Raw genomic sequence first — 22920 nt, 5'->3', positions numbered from 1 at the left:
TCAGTGTAAATTGCACGCCAAGCAAGGGCTGGAGCGGAATTAGGGGCACCTACCACAGGGAAGTCAAGGGCATGTGGTAGACCAGGTAGACCAGGCCTCTGCCTCACACCTCGCAGCAGCTTTGCTGAGACTGGAATTGATGTCTCCTGATTCCCAATCAGCACCTCAGCCCCAAGACAAACCACAAGATTGAGTACAGAGCCCCCAGCCAAAGGTGGAGAACATGTCCCTGCAGAGCAAACCCCCAGTCTTAATTACAGACCTGGCAGGGTGCCGGCCAGGACGTAGTGCTGGATCACATCAGTAAGACAACTTACAATTTGCATTTGTAAGACAACTTTTTCTCTAATAAATTGTCTTCAAATAAATTTATTAAGAGAAAACAGGAAGTGGATAAGCAGAGAGAAATGGCCGGTCTAACTTGAATTGGCAGAATGGTAGAATGGTAGAATGAACAGTCTTTCCTGAGAAATGCATGCTAATAAAATAGAAATTGGTGGGGGGAGTAGGTTATGTCTTTTGTATACATTCTATGGTACTTGACATCATTTTGTAGGTTTGGGTTTATATAGCTAACATAGGAGACTTTTTATCTCCTCTGTCAAAACATCATTTTCAAAATATTAGGAACTTGGGTCTCATACCCTCATACATGTAGCAAGCACAATTCTTTAACTCATTACTGAGGGAACCCATAGGATGGAAAAGCTGATTCTCAAAGCATTTGAGGAACACAGATGTATCGTATGTCAGAAAGAATGCCGAAAAAAGTTTGCTAAGTTACATTCAAAACTGGTTAATGTTCTATGGCACAATACTCTGTAATGTTTGGGTAATCTTTTGAACCTGAAGGAAATCGACCACACTTGGCCGATTTAAACATAAAACAGCTGGCTGGATGTGGTGGCTCATGACTATAATCCCAGCACTTTGGGAAGTTGAGGTGGGTAGATTGCTTGAGCTCAGGAGTTCAAGACCAACCTGTGCAACATAACAGAACCCCACCTCTATTAAAAACACAAAAATTAGCTAGGCGTGGTGGTGCGCACCAGTGGTCCCAGCCACTTGGGAAGCTGAGGCAGGAGAATCACTTGAATCCGGAAGGCAGAGGTTGCAGTGAGCTGAGATCAAACCACTGCACTCCAGCCTGGGTGACAAAGTGAGACCCAGAAAAGAAAGAAGAAAGGAAAGAAAGAGAGAGAGAGAGGGAGGGAAGGAAGGAAGGAAGGGAGGGAGGGAGGGAGGGAGGAGAGGGGAGGGGAGGGGAGGGGAGGGGAGGGGAGAGGAGAGGAGAGAGGAAAGGAAAGGAAAGGAAGGAAAGGGAAAAGAAAGAAAGAAAGAAAGAAAGAAAGAAAGAAAGAAAGAAAGAAAGAAAGAAAGAAAGGAAGGAAAGAAAGAAGGAAAGAAAGGGAAGAAAGAAAGGAAGAAAGAGAGAAAGAAAGAAAGAAAGAAAGAAAGAGGGAGGGAGGGAGGAAGGAGAGAGAAAAAAGGAAGGAAAGAAAGGAAAGAAAGAAAAAGAAGGAAAGAGAGAGGAAGGAAGGAGAGAGAAGGAAGGAAGGAAGGAAAGAAAGAAAGAAAAAGAAAAGAAAGAAAGAAAGAAAAGAAAGAAAGAAAGAAAGAAAGAAAGAAAGAAAGAAAGAAAGAAAGAAAGAAAGAAAGAAAAGGAAGGAAGGAAGGAAGGAAGGAAGGAAGGAAGGAAGGAAGGAAGGAAAGAAAGAAAGAAAGAAAGAAAGAAAGAAAGAAAGAAAGAAAGAAAGAGAAAGAAAGAAAAAGAAAGAAAGAGAAAAGAGAGAGAGAGAAGGGTGAGGGAGGGAGGAAAGAAGGGAGGGAAAGGGAAGGGAAGGAAGGAAATCATTTGCATCTGTACTGGACAAAATTGTATCCAGTTTATCTCCCACAAGTTGACAGGCAGCCAATTACTAGCAAACAGTATGTGAAGCAAAGCTACATTCCCCTTGAGATTTAAATAATCCTTGAATGGATCTAATAGGCAATGCTCTGATCTGGACTTTAAAGGACACAGAGTCATCCTCTTTCCTTATTTCCAAGTTTTGGATAATTTTTCCAAACACCTCTTAGGCTCCTTGCTGGCAAGGCAACTTCTAGGAAGTCCATGATAAATGCCTGAGCTATAGCTTCATGACCAAAACTGATGTGAACCTAAACACATGCAGACAAGCAAAGCATAGATTTACTATGTAGTGCCATGAAAATGATCTACGTATTTAAAACTAAGCAGAATATTAAATTACTCATTTCAAACGGCCATGTACCACTGAGAGCAAAATTTAAAGAAATTCGAACACCCAGGTACAAATTGGTACCTTTGTACATCTTTACATTTTATCCATCATTGTTTTTTTCCCACTTAGCTTTAAAGAGAAAGTTCAACTTTTTCTCTAAAGGTCAGCCTGCAACCTCAGGTTTAGCCGTTTGGGTTATGGTTCTAGAATGAGAGTTAAGGAATTGGGGCAGGGCCTGGGATCATGGAACAAGGGACTGGCATGGGAGTTGACTGGACCCCAGGAGGAATCTGAACACCTACGGTGAAAGCAGATCCTGAGTCTGGAGGACCGCTCTTATAATGAGTCATCCAAAGCCTTGCCAGGCAAGCATCCCTGTCCTGCAACAACCGAGCTAGAGGCCTCTCCCTCAGTCATCCTTCCTTTGCATTTCTGTGGCCGCCTCTCTACTCCATGCCTTTACCATGCCATGTCACTATTACCACCATAAAATCCAATCCTCCCATGCCAGGCCCTCCAAACACCTCCAAACACACAACGAATCACAGCATAATTCATTTCATTGATTCAGTAAATACTTACTGAACAGCTTCCAAATACCAGCACTGTTCTAGGACCCGGGAATAAGCAGACAATAAGACGAAGTTCTTTACACTTACATATTTCCATAAAAACAAGGGGAATCCCACAGAAGTTTTTAATAAGTAAAAAACAAACAACAACAACAAAAACTCAAGCAGGTTTAGTTAAGGGGTCAAGAACAATGGAAAGGTAGATGTCTGTTTTATTCAAAGTGACTGAAAAAGCCTCTCTGATAAGGGACTTGGAGGGAAGGAAAGAGCTGGCTGTGAAGATGTGGGAAGGAGAGTGTTCTGGGTAGGGAAAGCAGCTGGTGCCAAGGTCCTGGGGCAGGTGCATGCTGCTGGTGATGGAGTACCCGGGAGTCTGGTGAAGGAGGAGAATAGGGTGGAGTAAATTAAGTCAGAGATGAAGATACAGAGGTACCACAGGCCACGCAGAGCTGTGACGGAAAGGACTTTGAATGGCATTCTGAAGGAAATGGGAAATGATTTGATGGTTTTGAGCAGTACAGTGAAATGGCCTGACTTGTTCTTAAAGGCTACAGAGAATAGACATTGTGGAGCAAGGGGAGAAGCAGGGGGTCCTACTGGGCAGCACTTGCCAGGGTCCAGACCAGGTGCACTGTGACTGTGAGTGCTGGAGTGGGGACAAGGGGCTGGATTCTGGATGAATTTCAAAGGGAGAGTCAACAGGATGGCCACAGGTCAGGTGTCAGGTGTGAGAGGAAAAAGACATCGAGGCCGTCGCCCTGAGTAACTGGGAGAATGGAATGGCTTTTTCCTGTGATGGGGTCAGTAGGGGCTGGAGGAAGAGCATGCTGGAAAAGGATGTGGATAAAGAGTTCAGGCTGGTGTATGTCGAGTTGGGGATGCCTAAGGGAGAAGCAGAAGAAGATGGATGTAGGCGGTGACTATTTGCACTTTCAGGTCCTGGGCTGAAGATACACTGAACAGTGGAGAGCCTGCCTTGGGTATCTGACATGTTCACATACACACACACCCCACACACACAGGGGGTAGTGCATGTGCCCGACACACCGAGAGCTGACAGACATAGAGGCATCTGCTGGCAGACAGACAGAAGCCTGCAGAAGGAACCTAAGGCAGACACAGCACTTGTCTCAACAGTGAGGAGAGAGAGAGGAGCAGGGCTTGCGGGGAGGCTGGAGCCCTCTAGCGCATATGTCTGAAAGAAGGCTTCATGCACTCACCTCAAGAACCATCCCAGATGCCCTGGGTCCAAGCACTTTGGGCTGATCTCTGTGGGGCCGTGTTCGGTCATCCCTCTGGCTCCCAAGCCCACTTGCCAGTGCCTCATCAGGACAGCCTTCAGCCAGGCCAGGCCCAAGGCTCCTGGCCCACCCATTCCCCTGCATATCTGGGCCCACTCTCCCAACCCCTCCACTCTGCTGACACACTCCCACTACGCCATCCAAGACCCTGCACCACAGAGCCCGCGGTGATAGCTCCTCCTAGGCCAGGCCAAGCTTTGGACCTTTACTGCTGGCTGGCAGCTATCAGCTGTGGTTCTCTAACAGGACTCTTTCTTCCGGGTCCTGGCATCTCTCGTGCTTGGCACAGTATCCTGCACAGAGTGGGCATTCAGTAGAAATTTGCGGATGAGTGCTACATGAGCAAGGAGAAGGCCACCCATCGTGCCACCCTCAGTGATCAAAGCCCCCGTGTGGCCTTTGGTCTGCAGCCAGCTTGAAGCAAGCCTGCCACGGGTGAGCCTTCACCTTCTCAGGCAGCACTTGCCTGCTTCTCGTGAGAGGAAAAAAACACGGACTTTGTCCTCGTACGTGATGACTTTCCACTCTGTTTGGCCACATTGAAGTTGGAAGAGAAAAAGACTAGGCTCACCTGAGGCCTGATCCCTCATTCCCTGGGACCATCCTTTCCAACCAGGAGATGCGCCCCCTCTCACATGAAACAGCCCTTCTCTAACTGTAAATTATTTCTAAGTTATATATCCTGTCCAATGCATTTCAACATTGAAAGAAAATATATCTCCCACAATGATAGTCATTTTGTAACTAAAGCCCGCAGTTTCCCAGCTCTCTCCAAACCTACTTATTTTAGAAGAGAAAAATACCGCCGTTTCCCATCATGTTCTTTACTGAGTAATCCAGGGTGTGTACAGTAAGCCACTCTGTTCTCTGGGATTATCCTAGGAGTACCAGATTAAAGACAAATTAGGTAATATTGCAGGCTGCTCTCTTGTAGGGATTTCGAGAGATGGATTTTTTTTTTTTTTAAGGTGGAGTCTTGCTCTGTCCCCAGGCTGGAGTGGAGGGGACGAGGCCTCAAAGGGTCTTCCAATACTAACACGGGATCCCCAGACCTTTTCGGAAAGCAAGCTGTAGTCCACACGTTTATTCTGTGACATTTTCTAGTGTCTAGTCACTTCTCTAAATGAAAAAATAGAGGCCCTTGAATACAAATGGTATAGCCACCTTGGACACACAGGCATGAGTCCATGCCTGCCATGAGATATATCAAGTTGACAAAGCTGATTCTTGAGGAAGAGGTTAATGGACTCTGAGAGAAGCAGTCATAATGCACTTCCAATGGTACAGAAACACTGTAGGCAAACATATTCCAGGATTTGTAACCCAGGGACTGCCAAAAACCAGGATGCCCTCAATACATCCAAAGGGTGTGTTGGTTCTAAAACCCTTGCAAGAAGCTCTAGCCCAAGGCCAAGTCAGCAAGTGTTTCACTCTAATGCCGTTTCTTTAAATTGAGAGTCGGTTTTCACCAGGTGTGAGACACAGAGCCATTGACTTTAAGCCGAGTATTCAGCTGAAACCTTCCTTAGCCTCAGACACTTGTCATCCTGGATTTAAACTTGACCTCACCTGCCCCTGATGCATGTGGGATAAAGGTCAGGAAACGAAACAGTTCAGCATGCCGTAAATGTCTCCATGATTAATCACTTTCCACCCCATTTGACAACCACAGATACTTTTTCCTCTCGCCTTCAGGCATCATCTCAACACAGGATGAACTCGAAACTGCCATTAGAGGCACGTACGCAAAACTGATTCAGAGGACATGCAGGAGACCTGACTCACATGCGTCGTGGCGGATGTATCAGGAGGAAGACAATGCAAACTCTTCTACAAAACCCAGAGTTCAAAACTCGCGTCATCTCATCCATAGACGTGGTATCATCTTTTGCCTAAAAGCCAAGTAACTTAATTACATGTGGGAGTCAATAAAACATCCCTAAAACCATTGCACAGATAGATATCCATGGATTTCAGGAAGGCCAGTTACATGCTCTAGGCTAAAAGTGTTGATTTTGAATACAAATGGTATAGCCACCTTGGAAAACAGTTTTGCAGTATCTTACAAAGTTTTAACGTATGTCTATCCTATGACCTGGCAAACCCACTCCTGAATATGAATCAAAAAGAAATGAATATAGAACTCCCCACAAAGACCTGTACATGAATGTTTACAGCAACTTTATTCCTAGTTGCCCAAAACTGGAAACAACTCAAATATTCACCGACTGATAATGAAAACCCAAATTGTGCTACCTCTGTACCATGCATTACTACTCAGTAATAAAGAGGAATCACACAGTGACATGGACAAGGCTCCAAAATATGCTGAATGCAAGAAAGCAGACATAGAAGAGTACACACTTATTGATTCCATTTATATGAAAGACTAGAAAGACAAAACTAGACTTATAGAGGCCAAAGGGAGGCGAGCAACTGCAAAGAGGCTCAAGGGAACTATTGGGGGTGATGGAGTGTTACGTATCTCATTGTCGGGTGGTTATACAAATGCATACGGTTACCAAAATCCATTGTGTGCACTTAAAATAGGTAAATTTTATCTTTTTTATCTTTTTTTTTTTTTTTTTGAGACAGAGTTTGAAAACTCTCGCTCTTGTCACCCGGGCTGGAGTACAGTGGCGCGATCTCAGCTCACTGCAACCTCTGCCTCCCGAGTTCAAGCAATTCTCCTGCCTCAGCCTCCCAAGTAGCTGGGATTACAGGCACATACCACCATGCCTGGCTAATTTTTGTATTTTTAATAGACGGGGTTTCATGTTGGGCTGGTCTTGAACTCCCGACCTCAGGTGATCCACCCACCTCGGCCTCCCAAAGTGCTGGAAATACAAGTGTGAGCCACCTTGCCCAGCCATAAATTTTATCTTATGTAAATTATATCTCAATATATTCGAAAGGGCCCACCTCCTTACTCTGAAAAATCTATGTATAGGTCCCAGCCCTGTCCTTTACCTTACTTTTGGTCTGCACCTTTGCTCCTGCAGAATGCTGTGGTAACCTGGAACAGGGAGCTGGGAGGGAGTCCCTGATGTTCTGTTCCTTCTAGAACAGGTTGGTCCCTGGCAGGATAACATACCTTCAGCAAGCCAGAATGAGCACAGCCTGGCCACCAACGCATCCCGGAATAAGCAAACACACGTAAAAGATTTTACCTCGTAGATGATGCGCTCCATCACCCACAAAACATAAGCCCCTGAAGACAATGAGGTGAGGTAAGTGATCACTCCAAGGTGAAGCAAAGACGGTGCAGGGTGTTATGGGCGCCAGAGAGCGGCACAGGCCTTGAGGATCAACCCTGTGGGTTCCTGGACCATGAGAGGAAGGTCTATGTGAGCTTTAGAAATCTGCGAGAAATCGGCCGGGAGTGGTGGCTCACACCTGTAATCCCAGCACTTTGGGAGGCCAAGGAGGGCAGATCACCTGAGGTCGGGAGTTCGAGACCAGACTGACCAACATGGAGAAACCCCGTTGCTACAAAAATATAAAATTAGCCAGGCATGGTCACGGCGCATGCCTGTAATCCCAGCTACTCGGGAGGCTGAGGCAGGAGAATCGCTTGAACCCGGGAGGTGGGGGTTGCAGTGAGCCGAGATCACGTCATTGCACTCCAGCCTGGGCAACAGGAGCGAAACTCAGTCTGAAAAAAAAAAAAAGAAATTTGCGAGAAATCACACGAAGGATCCGAGGAGTAGGAGCTGGGAGCATCTGCCCCAGGGAGACATTCAAAGGTGAGAGGCAGAGGGACAGGAACACGGTAAATGTGAGTGCAGAGACCCCTCATCCCTGTAAGGTCTGGCCAGATTCCACAGGATCAAAATTCACTCGAAAACAAACCACAAAGCTTCTTCTCATTTAGAGGACAAACAATGAAGGTTGGTTTTGTTATTTTTGCAAATTTACACATGCACGGAGCCTGGGAAAATTCTTGAGCAAGAACATGAGGTGTGGACAGTGGTGTTTGCAGGTCACCACACTGACCACACACCCGTCCACTGCCTGGTTCGCCTGGCAAGGTATTGGGCAAACACAGGAGAACCAGTGCCACCACATTACATGCCAACCGTTTGGACCAATTTCTGTGAAATAACAAACAAATCATCACAGGTTCTCTTGAAGCCCAAACTCTGAATAACACCAACAATACCACAATAGCCCCCAAATTAAAGGCTGCAACTGCCCGGCACCAAAGGGCTGCAGGGCACCCCGGCCATGGCCCTCATCTCTGCTGAGCATTGCCCACATACCTGGTTTTAAAAGCCACAGGGAGGTACCGGGCCTTTGCAACTCCTGTAAATTCACAGGAAAATAGAGAAAGGTCACTAATGCTCCAACTCAGCAAAGAATATACAACTTTTGCATTTCCCAGGGTTCCTTGTCAAATGGCCTGGCCCCACTTTTTGCTCCTTATCATTTTTCTTATTCCTTAGCCCCTCCATAAGAACAGACGATTATGTCCTGCTCTAGGTCCATTAACAGAAGAAGAGCTGTGAGAAGGGAGAAGATTTAAACTCTGGGATAAAATGTGCAGGGTTGTATAGGCTGTGAGGAGCAGAGCCAGGTCTGCATGCAGTCTGTCCTCTCTCTACATGGCATCAAAGGAGGATTTTACATCTCCAAGTCTTCCCTGCAGCCCACACCTGCAGATGAGGTATTTTCAATCTCCTGCCCTAAAGCTGAGCTTTAGTCAGGGGGCCAACTGAATAGAATTAGGGATGCATGTTGTGTGGGAAGCCATGATTAAAAGGAATATGCCCTTGACACCCCCCAGGGCTGCTGTGGGCTGCAATCCCCCAACAGCCTTCCTGTGCCCTTAGCCTCAGCCTCCATTTTCCTATCTGTAAAGTGGGTGTTCTGCATGTTGTAAAGAATGAATGCTATGAAATCAGTGAAAGGCAAGCTACGGATTGTTAGCCAAGATTATTGTACAAAACTTCAAACTGTTAGCCAAGATTACTGCTCGGACAACCTCACCAAAGCTATTAGCTTCCATTTAATCAAAAGCCATTACCTCAAATAGCCCATTCATCTTTATTAACCAACAACCTTCTCAAAGCTTATGATACTCAGTTAATTATGTGACTTTTTAAATAATAAAATTGGAATTCTCCTGTTCTTGAATAAGTTGTACCTGCCTCTGGGCAGCCAGGCTGTTGGTTGACTGCAAGAATAAAATAGAAATCTCAGCTGGGCATGGTGGTTCACGCCTGTAATCCCAGCACTTTGGGAGGCCGAGGCAGGTGGATCGCCTGAGGTCTGGAGTTCGAGACCAGCCTGGCCAACACAGTGAAACCCTGTCTCTACTAAAAATACAAAAAATCAGCAGGGCGTGGTGGCAGGTGCCTGTAATCCCAGCTACTTGGGAGGCTGAGGCAGGAGAATTGCTTGAACCCAGGAGGTGGAGCTTGCAGTGAGCCGAGATCGCGCCATTGTACTCCACCCGGGGCAACAAAAGCAAAACTCGGCTCCAAAAAAAAAAAGAAAAAAGAAAGAAAAGAAAAGAAAAAGGTCGGGCACAGTGGCTCATGCCTGTAATCCCAGGACTTTGGGAGGCTAAGGCAGGCAGATCACCTGAGGTCAGGAGTTCCAGACCAGCCTGGCCAACATGGGGAAACCCCGTCTCTACTAAAAATACAAAAATCAGCCAGGCATGGTGGTGGGCACCTGTAGTCCCAGCTACTCGGGAGGCTGAGGCACGAGAATCGCTTGAACCTGGCAGGTAGAGGCTGCAGTGAGCCAAGATCATGCCTCTGTGCTGCAGCCTGGGCAACAGAGCGAAACTCCATTTCGAAAAAATAAAAAATCTGGGTAGGGCCTTCCCTTGCAAAGATGAGCCCTCTGGAGTCAGAATCACCATGGCAGCTACTGTGTGGGACTTATCCCTTTGCCAGGGAGAGGAAAGGATCCCATAACCAGAGTCTTGCAGCAGGACCACCCCCCTCTCTCCATGGCAGGGAACATGTCCACCAGTCCAGTAGCTGCCACTGTTGGCTGTTGGCTAAACGCAGGTGGGTGAAAGACAAGCCCTGCCTGCTCACTTGCCCTAACCTTCTCCTCTCTGCCTAAACTTGAGTTTCACAGCACTCTTCTCTCAACTTGTACTGAGCAAGTGGCTAGTGGAGAAAGAAAGTGTCTTAGCCTATAACAAAATACCACATACTGGTGGTTTATTTTAAAAACAACAACAACAAAAAATTATTTCTTACAGCTCTGAAGGCTGGGAAGTCCAAGGTTAAGGAGACTGCATCTGGCAAGGACTTTCTTGCTGTGTCATCCCATGGGGGAAGGTGGAAGGACAAAATAGCAGGAGGGAACAATACAGAAAGGGGACTGAACTTATCCATTAATCAGGAAACCACTCCCTCAATGATTAACCCACTCCCAAGGTAACACCATTAATCCATTCACGATGGCAGAGCCCTCATGGCGTAATCACCTCTTGAAGGTCCCCCATCCCAATACTTTTGACATTGCCAATTAGGTTTCCAACATGAACTTTGGACATACTCAAACCACAGCAGTGGGTGAACACTAAAGAGCACCTACGCTATTCCAGACACTTCTACTTACATCATCCACTCATTTAAACCTCCCGACAGCTCTGAGCTAGCTCTCACTACTGTCATTTAGTATATGAGGAAGCTGAGGCACAGAGAAGGGAAGGAGCTTGCCCAAGGACACAGAGCAAATTAGTGACCAGTCTGGGACTCAGATGCAGATCTGCCTGAGCACATCCCACCACCCGCCTACCTGGCCAGTACGCACTTGACCACTCACCAAGAAGCTTGTCACACCGTGAGCCCTGTGTCTCTCTCCCCATCATTCTCAGATCTCTGCCTTTTGCTGACTTGCCTCTGCCATATAACCTCTCTCTTCAGAGATACTCGAGAGTTTTGTTTTGTTTTGTTTTGTTTAAATACGTGAATCTGGGAATAACAGGTCAGCCCACAACCATGTATGGCAATTAAACAGCTTCAAGAGAATGTGTTCGAGGTAACCAAAGGATACTGTGGGCAGACATTTCTGGAGACCCCTGTCCCCTTTGGATAAACGTGGGTGTGCCATGACCCTGGCAATGTAATGGAATATTTGAAGGCCAGGCTGAGGATCTAGAACTTCCCACTCTCCCGCCACGCTGAGGAGCATCTTGGGGAGGGAGGCTCCTGGGACCATCTAACCTCTAGGGCAAAAGGGTGATGCAGTGTGGTTAATGAATGAGCTTGCCTTGCTTCCGTCCACAGAGGGTTCGAGGCTGTGTACTCTTCAAAACAATGGTCTGGTGACATCCCAGAAGATTCCTGTGACTGAAGATTGTTCCAAATAAAGTCACTCTCAAGTGGGTTCCCAGGGTGGACAGACCAACCCGGAAGTGCCCACACTCAGCAGGCTCTCTAGGCAGAGCTCTGAGGGGAGGGCAGAAGGGGAAATGTCTGGGTGGGTTTGTTTGTTTGCTTGTTTGTTTTGAGACAAGGTCTCGCTATGTCACCCAGACTCCAGTGCAGTGACTATTTCCAGGAGCAATCATAGTGCACTGCAGCCTCGAACTCCTCAACTCAAGCAATCCTTCCGCCTCAGTCTCCTGAGTAGCTGGGATTCCAGGTGCATGCCACCGTGACCAGCAGGAAAATGCCATCTTTACAGTAACACCACTTTCATAGGAAGATATCAGGGAGCCTTGCCCGCTCCAGAAGAAGTCCTAGAAAGAGCAAACTTAAAGTGTCCACACACCATCTCACACTCATTAGGATGGCTACCATCAAGAAAAAAGAAAAACAGAAAATAACAAATGTTGGCAAGGATGTGGACAAACGAGAACCTTTGTGCGCTGCTGACGGGCATGCAAAATGATGCAACCACCATGGAAAACAGTATGGCTTTCCACACAAAAAATTAACAATAATTTCTGTATGAACAAGCAATTCAACTTCTGGGCATATACCCAAAGGAATTGGAAGCAGGGTCTTGAAGAGGCATTTTACAACATGTTCACGGCAGTACTATGCACAATGGCCAGAAGGCAGCAGCCGGAGTGTCCGTTGGTGAACGGGTGGATAAACAAAATGTGGTATGTACACACGCTATTAGCCGGGGTTCTCCAGAAAAACAAAACCAGTAGAATATATACAGATACATAAGAGGAGATTTATTGCAGGCATTGGCTCATCCAATTAAGGAGGCCAAAGGGACCCACCCTGTGCCATCTGCAAGCTGGAAAACTAGGAAAGCTGTGGTGTCGTTCAGGCTGAATCTGAAGGCCTGGGAACCAGGGGAGCCACTGGAGTGACCACTACCCAGCTGAAGGCCTGGGAACCTGGAGGGCTAAGGGTGATGAGTTCCTGAGTCAGAAAGCCCAAGAACCAGGAGCTCCAATTCCCTAGGGCAGGAGAAGATGGATACTCCAGCTAAGAAGAGAAAGAGAGGATTCGCCCTTCCTCTGCCTTTTTTAATTCTACTTGGGCCCTCAACAGATTGGTTGATGCCCACCCAGTGGCGAAGGCGGGCCTTCTTTACTCAGCCTACTGATTCAAATGTTCATCTCTTCTGGAAACGCCCTCACGGACAAACCCAAAGATAATGTTGTACCAGCTATCTGGACACCTCTTAGCCCAGTCAAGTTGATACGTAAAATTAACCGTCACACATGCAATAGAATATTATTCAGCTTAAACAGGAAGGAAATTCTGACACATGCTACAACATGGATGAACTTTGTGGACATTATGCTGAAATATCCCAGTCACTAAAAGACAAAATAGTGTGATTCCACTTATACGAGGTACCTAGTGTAAACAAAAAATAAAATTCTAACCATCCCCCCATACCCCTGCAATCATCTGAAAGGGCTTCCTTCTCAGCCAGGGCTCTTTTAATATTTAACCTGAGAGACTGTTTCAGGCCATGATGGAAAGCAGGGTTCAGACAAGCCTCATGATACCTCTCCAGCATTGACGTCAATACAGACTTTAAGTCTGATAAGGAACATTTTACAGCCTGTTCCCTCTGAAGCCTACCACCTGAAGGCTTCCTCTGCAAAACAAAAACTCGGGTCTCCATAATCCTTTATCTCAACCCAGACATTTCTTTCCGTTGATCCCAGGTCTTTAGATAAACTCAACCAATTGTAAACCAGAAAATTGTTTAATCTACCTATAAGCTGGAAACCCCACTCCCCACCCAACCCAGCTTTGAGTTGTCCCGTCTTTCTGGACCAAACCAATGTATTTCTTAAATGTATTTGATTGATGTTTCATGCCTCTCTAAAATGTACAAAACTAAGCTGCGCCCCAAACACCTTGGGCACATGTTCTCAGGATGATCTGAGGGCTGTGTCAGGGGCCATGGTCACTCATATTTGGCTCAGAATAAATCTCTTCAAATATCTTACAGAGTTTGATTATTTTCATTGACACTACAGTAATCAAATTCATAGAGACAGGAAGTAGAATGGTGGCTGTCAGTGGTTGGGGGAGAGAAGAATAGGGAGTTGTTGTATAACGGGTAGAGAGTTTCTGTTTTACAAGATGAAGAGTCCTGGAGATTAGCTGCCCAACAGTGTGAACGTATTTGACACCACTGAACTGTACACTTAGAAATGGCTAAGATGGTAAATGTTATGTTATGTGTATTTTACTACAATGAAAATTTTTTATTTAAAAAGTGTCCACATGTATTAAAATTCTCATCGCCCCATTGTTGACCACATTCCACTTTTTGTTTTGCCGTGATGTGTCTCTTCATCTGCTTCGTATTTATCTGGTGCCAATTTTATTAATGGTAGAATGAGATTCAAATAAACATTCCTCCAGGGAAACGACAAACCCAAGAAGCAGGCAACTTGCCAGGACAAGAGTAAAAAAATTAGCAAACAGCCCAGAAGGTGCAGCCTGGCCCTGCTGGGGGTCGTGAGGTGGATAAGCTGGCTCCCTGCAAGGTGATCTTGTCTCTCCTTCCTCAACTTCATAGCTGAAGGAAGGTGGAGGGGGCAGGGTGGACCTTGGACCAGGTTACAATCCACAGGATGTATTCTCATTGTCCTTCTGGGTTCTAAACGTTTCTCTCCATGAGTCACAAAGGTTAACTGGCTCTACAATTTTAAAACCCTCAGGGTTTTCCTTTTTTAGATTGTCCTCGGGAGACCTCTCAGTGAGTGTTCCCTCCATCCTCATTTCCAACTGGCAGCTGCTTCTTAGCATGCATGTTTACAGAAATACCAGTAGTTATTGCATGTTCCCTGCCATGTGATTAAGCATTGCCATAAAGCCAGGACTGGATTAGAAATAGATCTTCCCCTTCTGAGAAAGCACCCAATGGAGTGAAGCTGGCGGCAGTGATGGGCAACTTGTGCCACCTACTGGCCACAGATGGTATCACACACCCAATGCCAAAGACTGGACAAGGCTTTGCCACCTGCCAATGAACTGGCCAGAGCCACTGGCTCACCCACTTTGCTTGGCAGAGGGTGACTGGGAAATATGACCAACTGTCCCACACTGTAACCGACCTCCAGGTCTGTGCTCCCTAGCCAAGGGCTCCAATCACCTAGGCTATTGTCTGAGGGAACAGCCCCTTGGAGCTCTTGCTCCAAAAGGACCTGGACGAAGAGCATTTCAGGACACAGGGCCATAGACTGTGGCATTATTCTATACGTGAGTTCAGACTTGGGAATGAATGAAATACATTCCACTGTGTTCTGCAACTGTTGTCACAACATTTTGCCTCCTTTGGTCCTCCTTAACAGTTATATGAGCTAGGTTCTATTATTATTTTAGAGATGAGGAAACTGAGGCACAGAGGTTCAATCAATGGGTTAAATGCCTTTCCACTGCTACACAGAGGGATATGATGCCTTGATGGGGTACTCGCTAGAAAGAGAACTATAACATAATGGTTCTCTTTCGTGTTTATTTTTCAAAGCAAACACACCATCATAAAGATATCCAAGTGTTCTCGTAACCGTTTGGAAGATCTCGTTTAGAAGCTTCACAAGCAAATGAATATCCTCTACCTTATAGCCACAGTCTCATTTCTTGGTTCATTTCAGTGAATATGGATTGACCACCTTTCGGGTTCCAGATAGAACGGCAAGTGGCGACTACGCCATCACCTACGCTGCGGGGCCATTTCTCAACTATAAGGTAACTTTAAATCATGAGACTCTGCCACCACTGAGGCTATTCATGTTCTGAAGCCCATTCACAGAAGTTTCACCAGTAATAGGTGCAAGTACGTAAAAACCCCAAACGTGACCACTTCAAACAGGATTACACCCACGAAAATGCATGTCTTGTTAGGTTCATTTTTTAAAAAATCAGTGGCATCCTGTTTAGAATCCCTCCCTGAAATTTAGGAAAAGAACCTTCCCTGAGACAGGCTCACCTCCTTATTATACGAAGGGCAGCCTCAGTTTGGCAGGAAGCAGTGCCACACTGACTCCTCCTCACGTGGCCAGCCTGGCTGAGACGGGGCCCAGTGTGCAGTCCACTGGCAATGAGCTGGGGAGACACCACAGCAGAACCCAGGCTTCAAGAGAGAAGCAGGAGGCGGCCGGGCGCGGTGGCTCACGCTTGTAATCCCAATACTTTGGGAGGCCGAGGTGGGCAGATCACGAGGTCACGAGATCGAGACCATCCTGGCTAACACGGTGAAACGCTGTCTCTACTAAAAATACAAAAATATTAGCCAGGCGTGGTGGTGCATGCCTGTAGTCCCAGCTACTTGGGAGGCTGAGGCAGGAGAATGGCGTGAACTCGGGAGGCGGAGCTTGCAGTGAGCCGAGATCGCGCCACTGCACTCCAGCCTGGGCAACAGAGTGAGACTCCGTCTCAAAAAAAAAAAAAAAAAGAGAGAGAGAGAGAAGCAGGAGGCTTGTTTTTATAGGATCCTTTCACTCAAGAGTTTGCCTGGGGGCTGCAATCTGCCTACGGCAGAAATTAATAAACAATACCTGCATACATTTATTGAGCACTTTACATCCATCTCAGAGCTCTCTGGTTCCATTTTCATATTAGGCCTCTGTTGCTCGCCCCAGAAGGCTGTAGGGTGGGGATTGCTACTCTCAGGAGGAGAGCGAGGCAGGTTTGGGCAGTTTGCCCAAGGTTCCAGGCAGAATCAGGATGGAAATTCCATTTCCTGGTGCTGTTGTCAAACAGCCACTGGATATTAAGCCCCGCACGACAGAAAGAAAGAAGCTTCAGTCTACAGGAAATTGGAAGATGAGACTAATAAAAAGCTCTTAGACATGATCTCCTTCCTGAAAATTTCCTTTTTCTTTGACTTTTAAAGAAATCTGGAAGTTGGGGTGACAGGTTGGGAGTGGGGAGAAGGAACATCCTCAACCTTCAGGGGCTGTTTATGTTCCGGAGAGGCAGGGTAGGGAGGAAGCACAGGTATCTGGAGGGAAGAGAGAAATGTGACCAGGACTGAGGCCCATCTCACCAGCACAGTGGTTTTTTTTTTTTTTTTTTTTTTTTTTAATTTTGCAAAGCTGGATATGGCCTCTCTGAACAAGGTTTGCTTATCTGATTCTGGGACAAATTCCGGCAATGTAAGAGATGGAAAAGGTGGTGGGTGGAATCTAATCCAACCCCTCACATTCCTCTTGAGGAAACAAACCTCAGGGAGTTTCAGTCATTTCCCCAGAGTGATTCCAACCCCTTGTAACGTATAGTAAAGGCCTTAACCCCAAGAACAATGGGAGCTCATGAAGGCATGCCACAATAGAGACATGATCGGAAGTCAATCTCCTTGGTCACTTTCTACTCCATCGTGCTTCTGCCAAAATTAAGGAATGGCTTCTTTCTGAAGTTCGGGTCAGATTGATCATTTATTGGTGCTGCAGAGACGAAGGCAAGGAAATGAGAAGAGTAGATGATAAACTCCCGTGAGACAGAAAGGACAGTGAGAGGCGAGTGTGAGAGCCAAGCGGCACACGCTCCCAGTCACTGCAGCTGACGGCCTGAGTCACAGGGAAGGCAGGTGTTTGGAGAGGCAGCAAGGGATAGAGGCATGAGTGGAGTTGTGTAAAACCATCCAAAGGACACTCGGAGCTTCAAGGAGTGTTTCAGAGGAAGCAACGCCCAACAGTACTGGCATTTGGAGTCTACAGTAAGGATTGAGAACAACCCCACTCCTCAGTATTACCCTCAGTGAAACATCTATTCAGAATCTATTCAGAGTTTATTGAGCACCTCCTATGCTTCGCCCTGTAGATTCAGCAGCATAACATCCAAGCCAGCCTAGACCCTGCCCTTGTGGAGCACACAGTCAAGTGGAGGATACAGACATTAAACATGGAGCGATTCAACGACAAGAGGAGAGAGCACCAACAAGGAGGACACAGAGAGGTCTGACTGAGCCAGGGCAATGGGCAATGGGAGTGGAGGAGGCTTCTCTGGAGAGGTCACATTTAAGAGGTACTTGATGAACATGCGGATCCTTGCTAGCGATGCAAGGCAAGAAGAGTGTTCCAACAGAGAAAAAGCATCTGGAAAAGCCTTGGGTATGAGGGACTCAGCTCATAACCACTGGACAGTAGGTCATGGTGGCCGGAAGACAGGAAGAGAAGGGGAAGGGGGCTGGCCATGACCTTCTCCATGAAAGATGCCACACTGACCTCAGAGCAATGGGAACTCATTAAAGACACAATCAAATTTGAGCTTTTCAAAAACCACACCAGCCTCGGGGTAGAGAATGGTTTGTCGTGTGCGTGAGAGAATGAAGGGAGACCAGCGTAAATTCTACTGAGGTTACCTCAGCGAAAAGTGGTGGGGGCTGGGTCTGGTGGGCACATGGGAGGTAGAAGTGAGCAGTTTCAATGACTCTTTAGAAGTTAGGATCAAGGGAACATGCTGAGAGACTGGATGTGAGGGGACACGGTGGGGAGGTGTCAACTCCCAGGAGGATGGTTGCAGCATGTCTGAGACAGGGCGTATTTGAGCTGGAAGGTCTGAGCACAGCGTTGGGCATATTGAGTTTGAGATGCATGAGACCACCAAGGAGGGAGCCAGGGCATGGAATCAGGCATCCTTTGCAAGTGGGTGCCCCACGGTAAGCAGAGGCACAGGGAAGAATGACATTGAATAGAAAGAGAATATAGCAGTCGGGCACGGGTGGCTCACGTCTATAATCCCAACACTTTGGGAGGCTGAGGCGGGAGGATCACTTGAGGTCAGGAGTTCAAGACCACCCTGGCCAATATGGCGAAACCCCGTCTATACTAAAAAATACAAAAATTAGCCGGGCATGGTAGCTCGTACCTGTAATCCCAATTACTCGGGAGGCCGAGCCAGGAGACTCGCTTGACCCTAGGAGGCGGAGGTTGCAGTGAGCCGAGATCACGCCACTGCACTCCAGCCTGCGTGACAGAGCGAGACTCCGTTAAAAAAAAAAAAAAAAAAAAAGAGCGAGAGAGAGAATACAGCAAGAAATGAAGTAGACCAGCCCCAAGGACTTTCAGTGTCTGGTCAGGAAGTGGGAAAAGACTAGAAAGGGACAGCCAGGGAGGTGGGGAAACCAGCAGAGCTTGAGGTCTCCAAGGCCAGGGACACTGGCGCTGGGGTGTCGGGAATGACAAACACTAGGAGGTGCCCCCGGGATGTCACAGGATGGCCTCAGAGGGCTCATCGCTAACCCCTCCACCCAGGGTGACAATGCCTAACCACCCCTGAAATAAACAAGCCAGCAAAGGACCTGCATCCTCATGACATGTGCACTTCCCAGTGCTTCTGTCTTATATCAATAAAAATGCACAACGAACACACACACAAACTATCACCTGCACTTCTCTCAGGTCTCATAAGTAATTAATCCCACCCAAGATTTCCACTTCCTGAATAAGTTAAGTAGGTTTTCTTTGGTGGCTTTTGTTAAAAATCCTGGGTATTTATTCACTCATTTATTCACAAAGTATTTATTGGGCACCTAATATGTGTCAGGTACCATTCTGAGCAATTAGAATACCTCAGTGAACAAAAGAGATAAAGGTATTTCCCATTGAGGACTTTATATTCCAGAGCTTGAGGCAGAGATGGCATAGGAAAGGGTGACAAGTGCTATGGCGAAAGGAAAAATAGGATAAAGAGGACTAGAAGTGCCGGTCAGGAAGGAGGAGTTACAATTACATTTTACATAGAGTGGTCAGGGAGAAAGAGACATTGAGTAAAAATAGGGCTCATTTAATGTTGGACTTCTCCCTCTCTCCCTGCCCAGGCAAAGCAAAAGAACAGAAAAGTCCAGAAGCAACTAGAAGATTCCATCCACAAGATTTATGATGGACCCATCAACAGAACTGGGCACAAAACTCAGGAAGGGGGACCAGAAAGCTCTCCAAGATGCAAACCTGACTTTGCAACAAAACACGATGATGATGAAATGGGAAACCCGCACACAAAGTCTCCAACAGTCGGGGTTTTAAGCAGCCTTAACCAAAGCTGGACAAACAATACACGATCAAGCAAAAACTTTACAAGTGGTGACAAGCCTCAAATCACAGAAACTTACCAAGTAAGCCAAATAGATGACAGCAAAAGCAGCCTCTGAGTCTCATCCAAACGCAGTGGTGAAGGGAGAGAGACCTGCTGTTCATAGCCAAAGCGGGCGCTGGCATGCCACAGAAAAGGAGAAAGCCTTTGGCTTCCTGCTCTCCTGGCTGTTTTTCAGGGATATAAAAAGGGAGATTCTGCTTCCAAGGAGAAGCTTCCTCCTCTGAATGGATTTGTGTCTCCTGACCACATCAGTTCCATTCTTGGCCAACATCAGAGCTGCCCTGTACGGCCTGTTGAACACCACAGGGAAAAGCAGTGATGCTGGAAGACTAGAAATGGAATGCAGCTCCAGAGTGCAAAGGGGAAGAAGCCACAGAACAATGAGTAGAAGGTGGAAGGAATTGGCTTCTTCACGTTGCCGCTGAACGGCTGACTTGCCCACCCTGGACCACCTCCCCTGTCTCCTGTTATGAGCAGGTGTTGAGTGTTTAGTTGGGAGCTTTCCTTTCTTTTCTTTCCTTTTTTTTTTTTTTTTTTGAGACAGAGTCTCACTGTCGCCCAGGCTGGAGTGCAATGGTGTGATCCCAGTTCACTACAACTTCCACCTCCCAGGTTCAAGCAATTCTCCTGCCTCAGCCTCCCAAGTAGCTGGGCTTACAGACACACGCCACCACAGCCGACTAAATTTTTTTGTATTTTTAGTAGAGACAAGGTTTCACCATGTTGGTTAGGCTGGTCTCAAACTCCTGGCCTCAAGTGATCTGCCCGCCTCGGCCTCCCAAAGTGCTGGGATTACAGGTGTGAGCTACCGTGCCCGGTCAAGGTTTTCCTAACAGCTAGATAGAAATGCATTGGTGGGGGTTATAGACTACAGATCCCCTCTACCAGGTTTAAGGAGTAAACAATTTATTATAGGACAAAGGTAACACACAGGAGGAGAGAGGTGGCTGAAGATGTGGGCCGTGACAGAGAGATGGATGAGACTGTTGCTGAGTTTAAGAGGATCATCCCAAACGTCCTCATGGCCGGGTGCCATGGCTCACTCCTGTAATCCCAGCACTTTGGGAGGCCAAGGCAGGAAGACTGTTTGAGCCCAGGAGTTCAAGGCCAGCCTGGGCAACATAGTGAGACTCCATCTCTACAAAAAATGAAATTAGCCAGGCATGGTGGCACATGCTGTAGACCCAGCTACTCAGAAGGCTGAGGTGAGAGGATCGTTTGAGTCCGCGAGGTCGAGGTTGCAGGGAGCTGAGAGCGCACCACTAAGCTGCAGCCTGAGTGACAGAACAAGACCCTGTGAAAGAGGGGAGGGGAGGGGAGGTAAGGGAAGGGAAGGGAAGCGGAGGGGAGGGGACGGGAGGGGAAGGGAAGGGAAGGGAGGAAAGAAAAAAGGAAGGAAGGAAGGAAGGAAGGACAGGGAGGGAGGAGGGAGGGAAAGAAAGAGAGAGAGAAAGAGAAAGAAAGAAAGAAAGAAAGAGAGAAAGAGAGAAAGAAAGGAAGGAAGGAAGGAAGGAAGGAAGGAAGGAAGAAAAGAAAAGAAAGAGAAAGGAAGGGAGAGAAAGAAAATCCCCATGATAGAAATGACAACAAGCCTAAAAGCCTTGGATTTTTTGTCTAAAAATCAACTGCAGACTGTAAATTTCCAGCACAGGAAGGACTCTCTCGCTCAGCACTTGGTCCTGCTGTGTGAGGAGAAGCATGCAAATTCCTATGACGCAGCCCTTTGAAACACAGTTTATACTCAATTTCATCAGCACAAGAAAGTTTGGGATGCTTTTCAGATGAGCAAAGGACCAAGTGAAGATGCTGACCTTTTTGATATGAAACAACTTAAAAATTCATTTAAGAAAATTCTTTGGGCCAGGTGCGGTGGCTCATGCCTATAATCTTAACACTTTGGGAGGCCGAGGCAGGTGGATCACGAGGCCACAAGTTCAGGACCAGCCTGGCCAAGATGGTGAAACCCTGTCTGCTAAAAAAATACAAAAATTAGCCGGGTGCGGTGGCAGGTACCTGTAATCCCAGCTACTCGGGAGGCTGAGGCAGGAGAATCACTTGAACCCTGGGGGTGAAGGTTGCAGTGAGCTGAAATCATGCCACTGCATTCCAGCCTGGGCGACAGAGTGAGACTCCATCTCAAAAAAAGAAAAAAGAAAAAGAAAATTCTACAGCAAGCATTTTAAAAGGTGACAGCTTTAGAGACATCGAGGGGAATGCAGTCTGGATTAAAATTGCCTGGGGAACACAGTACACAAATCCAACCCAGCACATACAAACCTATCACCTTTCTCTCTCCTTCCTTCCTTCCTTCCTTCCTGCCTGCCTGCCTGCCTTTTCCTTCCTTTCTCTTTCCTTCCTTCCTTCCTTCCTGCCTGCCTGCCTTTTCCTTCCTTTCTCTTTCTTTCTTTTTTTCCCAGACTGCATGTACCTTCCCTTCTTCCTCCAAGCTGAGGTGCAATAGACTGCTTCTAGATCAGGCACTGGTAATTGCTAGCAGACACCATCAGACTGTGAAAATGGATCTGAGAAGCTGACATCTGGACTCCCAAGGCTATTGTTTTTAAACAGTATGATCAGATCTTTGAAACTCACAACTCAACGACACCTCTACAGGAAAGAAGCCTTGGGCTGGATATAAACATGGATTCAAGAATTATTCATGAAGACATAGTAGAAAAAGGAAGAATCCAAGGAATAACTCAAAAAACTAGAATTTGCACAATCAAAGTTTGAAAGGAAATTCAAAAAGTGATTTAAATGGGACCATCTTGACTGAGAAGGGAGAATCCCCTTTAGTGAGGAATAAAGTTCTGTAGCCCACGTCTTTTGGAAGCATTGAAATCCTTCGCCCCAGCCAGCCTTGCAGATGCACCACTTTCTCCACCACTCACATGCATACCCAGCAAGACAACGAATTATGTTAAAATGAGAGATGAATGAGATGTGTGTGGTTTTGTATGCACAGGAGCTCCTTCACTGTATTGTACATGCATTTCAGTTTATGGCTAGCTATATGGCTTCTGTTTATACACTTGTGTTTTAGAAGTTAACTCTTGGTATTGAAATTTCAGAAATGTTCATGTAATTGTTGGGACTGACTCATTCTTCCACAACATGCCTCCTCTCTCCCATATCCTGCTAATTGTCACAGTTGCAGGCACTTGAGATGCAGGATATAGACACGGCTGCACACGTGACTTTGAGTGCCTGGATGCTCTGAGGTCAAGCATACGGCGCAGTGCTGGAGATGGTGGGAGTCGTGTCCCGTGTCCTTTCTCCCACTCCTGTCCTCTTTGATCCTGGGGAG

The 22920-nt window shown here is 46.8% G+C and overlaps 1 pseudogene; it reads left to right on the top strand.

Moving 5' to 3' along the window:
* Positions 1–20586: 20586 nt before the first annotated feature.
* LOC112605194 lies at positions 20587–22553 on the top strand (annotated as a pseudogene).
* The last annotated feature ends 367 nt before the right edge of the window (positions 22554–22920 follow it).

Source organism: Theropithecus gelada, chromosome 13 (assembly GCF_003255815.1).
Source record: "Theropithecus gelada isolate Dixy chromosome 13, Tgel_1.0, whole genome shotgun sequence".
In the NCBI taxonomy this organism is placed as follows: Eukaryota; Metazoa; Chordata; class Mammalia; order Primates; family Cercopithecidae; genus Theropithecus; species Theropithecus gelada.
The sequence above is the reverse complement of the archived record's forward strand: the minus strand, read 5'-3'. Positions and strand labels throughout refer to the sequence as shown.